A 6,000-nucleotide genomic window follows, 5' to 3' on the forward strand; every position below is an offset into this window, starting at 1 on the left:
ATTAGGAGAGGCTTTGTCAGTTGTTTCACCAGAATCTATCTATACTTTGGGGCTCTTCCTCTTCCCACAGGAACTTCAACTTCCCCGCTTGGGATTCCAGCCTCTGACAGATGAACTTTCCATTTATCTCACCTGGAATCAAGCCACCATGCCACTTCCCATTCATCTCCAAACCATGAAGCCATTAACTTCCCCCATACACACACACACACACTAGTTCCCTATGTGTGTTTGTTCCCTTATTAGAACGTAAAGCCCTCAGGGTGTTATATTTGTAGCACTGGGCACTTCTTGCCACCTAGTAAATGCTTGATGAATATTTTTATTCATTCATTTATGAAAAATCTATCTGTGGCATGTCTATCAGCCTAGCTGCTGTGTCCAGAAGTGAGATGGAGATAGACTGGCATGACCCATTCTCCATGGAAGCATGCGACCTCTCGTGAGCACCTACCTCTTCCTTCTCGACATGCTCACCAACCATCCCTTTCGGAATCATTTCTAGAACTTGGTCAGGGCCAGGAATTGAAGTCAAGGTAACTGCTCTACAGTTTTCGGATGGCACTTTCTTCCCTTTTTTTGAAAACCAGGATTTGTGCTTCTCCAGGGCTATGGCACCTCTCCCATTTGCTAAGATCTTTCCATGATTACTGACAGTGGCTCAGTCATCACATCCCAGAGCTCTTTCACCCCCTGAGATATAGTTCATCTGGGTCTGGTGACTTGAATTTATCGTGGCCAGCTAGCGAGGTGTTCTCTTACTGTCTCCCTACTTAACTTGAATTTCAACCTCCTAGTAACCATTTTGATACTGTCCTTTCCAAGCCAAGGATCGTTTTCTTTGGAAAACAAAAGCAAAGTATGAGATCGATCTTTGGTTCTGCATTCTCTGTCATCCAGTCTCATCACACCCACTCTAGCCGAGATTCAGTCTTATCCCTTTTTTGGTCCTTCTCTTTTCTCTGATATATAGTTTAAAAACATCACCCCACCCCACCTTTGATGCCCTTCGCTTTCCCCACCAGCCTCCTCTGCCCAGTGCCAGAACCCTCCTGATATTGTTCTTATGGCACTATTTTCATCATCCTTTGAGGCGTCTGTAATTTGCATTTTTCTTGGGCCATAGTGTCATGGGCTAGAAAGATAATTTGGAAATTTAGAACACCGAGGAAGGAAAGCCTCACCCTGATGAGAACTTTGGGACAATCAGGAGGGGAACAGGAGGCAAGAGAGCAGAAAAAGAAGAGGGAATGAAATCCAAGGTAAATTTTGTCTACTTTGCAACTTCCTGAATGCCCCTGAAAACCATCTGCTGCTGTCTTTAGCTTGCAGATGGTTGAAACACACTCTAATGTACTTGAATCAGTGTAACTCGAACCTCTATAGCTGGCTGGAGTGATTGTACTCCCTCCCTTTCCTTGTGTCCATCTTTTTTTTTTTTAATATGATGCTGCTATATGACTTCATTCCCCACTTACTAGAAATCAGTTTGAAGTTAAGCAAATAGTGATTAAGTACCTACTGTGTGTGTGTGTGCACCCCCCTACTAGGCAGAGGATAAAGAGGAGATAAAAAAGTTTCTAAGAGACTCAGCCCTTGCTAGAGGAGTTTAGGGTAATAGGGGGAGAGAGGAAGAATATGGAGGCTGTACTTAGCCAAAGTTATCAGGCGTTTTATCCTAATAGTTTTATAAAATGTTGGACTGTACCACTGAGACAACTAAGTGGCACCATAAAGCACAGAGCATTGGGTCTAGAGTCAGGGAGACTGGAGTTCAAATACACCCTGAGATACTAGCTGTGTGATCTTGGACAAGTCACTTAACCCTGTTAGCCTTAGTTTCCTCATCTGTAAAATGAGCTAGAGAAGGAAATGGCAAACCACTCCAGTGATTTTGCCAAGAAAAGCTCCAAAAGAGTTATGATGAGTCAGACAATTTGAACAGCTAACTATCACTAAGTCAATAGTTGGTTTCCTTCAATATCCTTCTTCCCCCAACCCCCACCCCAAACAAGGCATCATAGGATTTAGAGTGAGAAAGAGATCTCAGAGAGCACCTCATTCCCTCACTAGTAAAATGAGGATAAAATGGACAATTTCCATGGAATAGAGCAGTAATGAGGATTGTACTTGGTACAATTGAAGTACAATTGGGCTTTAAGAAAAAATGACACGAAAAATGATATATTTGATATTACTAGCTCAATCTCCTAATTTTACAGATATGGAAACTGAGTCCCATAATGTGGGAAGGATATGCAAGATGGGGATTCTGAGTCACAGACTACAGATTCCAAACCTACCACTTCCCACACCACAGGGGTTGAGGAAAGGCTGACCCTCCTCCTTATAGAAGCCTCCTCAATCTGGGGTCCAAGAATTTTATTTAAAAATATTTTTCGATAACTATTTCAATAGAACTGACTTCCTTTCTAATGCTGTGTGTTTTATTTTGTGCCTTTGAAAACATTCTTCAGAGATGGGGCCCATAGGCTTCACCGGTTTGCCCAAGGTCACCATGATACAGAAGAGGTTAATTCCTGCTCTGCACTGGTGAGTCCTCCAGAGCTCTGTTCTGCAGTTTCCCTCCCTCTGGGCTTTAATCTATTTCCATGGTTTTAGCTTTCACCCTTAGGATGATGGGATGAGAAACACTTTTTTCTCTAAACTTTGGGCCCCTGCTGGATACTGCCAACTGGATTTTCCATTGTCTCCTCAGGGATCTGTGATCTTGTCAAGATAGATGGTCATTCCAGAAGTAAGGCAGCAAAGGGCCCATCCACATCTCATCCACATGTGTGACTCGTTTACTTTTCTGTTCATTCTCTCCAAGGGTCCACTGTCCTGGAGGGGCTTTGTTTAGGTCCCTGTACACCATTATACAAACCAGTGTGCCCAGGGATAATTTGTCTCTGTTTATCAACAGCCTGCCTCCTTTTCCAGTCATGTAGTCTATTGATTATATCTTAAAAAAAAAATTTTTTTTTTTTTGGAGGCAACTAGGTGGCTCAGTGGATTAAAAGTCAAGTCTAGAGATGGGAGGTTTTGGATTCAAATTTGGCTACAAATACTTCCTGGCTGTGTGACCCTGGACAAGTCACTTAACCTCCATTTCCTAGCCCTTACCACTCTTCTGCCTTGGAACCAATATACAGTACTGATTCTAAGATAGAAAGTAAGGGTTTTTAAATTTTTATTAATAGAATTTATTTTCAAGTATCTCGGTCTCTTCCTTTCCTCTCCAAATTGTAGAAGGCATCATCTGGCGTTGATGATATTTTAAATGGAAGTCTAATTATACCAGGTCTGAGTTCAACTTTGGTTTTAGACACTTCCTAGCTGTGTGAGCCTGGTCAAATCATTTAACCCATTTTGCATCAATTCCTTTTCTGTAAAATGAGGACACAATGGAGAAGGAAATTGCAGACTACTCCAATATCTTTGTCAAGAAAACAAGTCCACGGGTCCACAAAGAATCAGGCACAACTGAATAAAAACAATTATACCAAGAATATGTCTCTCTATTGCCTGGGCTAATCAGGTATAATATAGCCTACCGGAAAGAACAATGGAGTTGGAGTCTGCAAATATTGAGTTCAGATTCTACCTTTAGCACTTAACTAGTATTGTGGCTCTGGGTAAGACTCTTAATGGCTCTAAGCCTCAGTTTCCTTTTCTGTAAAATGGAGAACAATAACATCTATAATGTAGGAGTTGTGAAAATCAAATGAGATAATGTATGCTAAAGCACTATATAAAGGTGTTATTATTAATTCTTAGGTTAGGAAATATGATATCACCTGACTTAAAGCCACATCCCCCTGCCCCCCAGGTGAAAGGGAGGGAAGATGCTAAGTATGATTTGAGATTAGAGTAAGGTGCCTTTGGTCCACACGGATTACATTTCATCAGCCTCCCGGCTTTCATCAGGATTCTCTAACAGTGTTTACCATTCTGAACCCAGTAGCTTATTTACCTCTCTTGCTGATGGAGGGATAGCCCATCACAGTGCTGTTAGAACAAAAATTAGCTTGTGGCCAGAAGTACAATTGACTGCTTTTCCTAGACTCTCCCAAACAAAGTAAGCACTGAGATAAAAAAGGCCCCCGTGCTTAGAACCATACTCTGGGGCCAAAACGACTGATTTTCTTATTGTAAATGGACTTTTGTCTTGACACTGTTAACACTTTCCAGGCTGTGAGAAGGAACCTTTAAACTCTAATTCTTATCGTGGGAGAGAGGAATGTCCTTTTCCCCCTCCTACTACCTCCCGAACACAAGGTCTGGCATTAATTAGCCCAGTCTTCTAGGGGCCATTTTTAGATTTTTGACCTCAAAGGATGTGCTTGAGGTAAGTGAAATACATTCCCTTCCAAAGAATGGCTGCAAAAGGTTCCAGCCCCCCCCCCCCCCCGACCCACCCCTTTCTCCATAAAGAATTTCTTCTTCCTTTGCAGTCTCTTAAAATGTTCCTTTAGTTTAGTATTCCTACTGGTCCAAGCCAAATTGGGTCTATAGCCAGAAATTCAGACACAAACCTTATTTTTAGTGACTGCAGAGGTCCCTGGAGTGTAGAAAGGCTTACCTGGCTCTTTTCAGCCAACGGTGGAGGGAGGAATCTGCAGAAATGAGATCATGGGGCAATGATGATCCTGGACAAAACCTTCTTTGCCCGGGACCTCACTGGCTCCTCTAGATGCCCTCACTTGCAGGCATCGGCTTCTCCATTCTACAGAAGACTCAGTTCCAGAAGGATGAGGTGGCTTGTTTCTCAAAGGCAGGCAGCCCAAGCCAGGGCTTAATGGCTGCTGAATTGAATTGTCCATGGTGGTTGAGCTGGTGTGAGACTCCGAGTTAGAAATCAGACCCAAGATCCAGAAAGGCTGCCTGGCTCTTTTCAAACAAAGGCGGAGAGGAGGAATCTGCAGAAACCAGTACACAGGATAATACCACCTGACATGAATGTACCCCTTCAAGGGTGAGAGCCTGACCTTACCTTACCTGACCTCATTGGCTTCTCACAACTTTTCAGGAAGGTGGGTACCAGATAGGATTATCCTCCAGGTTTTGTTTTGGTCTGGTTTGTGATTTCACTGGTGTAGAAATTCTATTCACAATGACAAATCAACAACCCAATCATAATTTCTTGTGTTAAAGAGTTGCCAGTGGCCCTGAGAGTTTTAAGGGACCTGCCAGGGCTTATGGCCAGTATATATCACGGACAAGAATTGGACACAATTAGCTGGCTGCAGATTTCTGCAGTGTGGATGAGTGTGAGACCTGGAGTCAGGAAGATGAGTTTTCCTGGCTTCAAATCTGTCCTCAGACATTTATTAAGCTTTGGGACCCTCGCCAAGTCACTTTAACCCTGTTTGCCTCAGTTTCCTCATCTGTATAATGATCTGGAGAAGAAAATGGCAAAATCATTCCAGTATCTTTATCAAGAAAACCCCCAGGGAGTAGCTGGGTAGCTCAGTGGATTGAAAACCAGGCCTAGAGATGGGAGGTCCTAGCTTCAATCCTGACCTCAGCTACTTCCTAGCTGTGTGACCCTGGGCAAAGTCACTTGACCCCCATTGTCTAGCCCTTACCACTCTTCTGCCTTGGAGCCAATACACAGTATTAAGTGTTTAATTAAAAAAAAAAAAAGAAAACCCTGAATGGAGTCACAAAGACATGGCTGAAGAACAACCAATGTCCCTCAAACTTGACAGGTCCCCCAAACAGAACTCATTCTCGTGTCCCCCTTGTTTCTTTAAAAAATTTTTTTCTTTTAATCCTTACCTTCCATCTTAGAATTGATACTATTAGTTCCAAGGCAGAAGAGTGTTAAGGGCTAAGCAACTGGGGTTAAGTGTGAGAACTGAGACCAGATTTGAACCCAGGATCCTCTATCTCTAGGCTTGGATCTATCCTGAGTCTCCTAGCTGCCCCTGAACTTCATTATTTCTGTAAAGGGCACAGTCTTCTAGTCACTCAGGTTTGAACCTTATTTCTTCA

The sequence above is a fragment of the Monodelphis domestica genome, chromosome 4, assembly GCF_027887165.1.
Source record: "Monodelphis domestica isolate mMonDom1 chromosome 4, mMonDom1.pri, whole genome shotgun sequence".
Classification (NCBI taxonomy): domain Eukaryota; kingdom Metazoa; phylum Chordata; class Mammalia; order Didelphimorphia; family Didelphidae; genus Monodelphis; species Monodelphis domestica.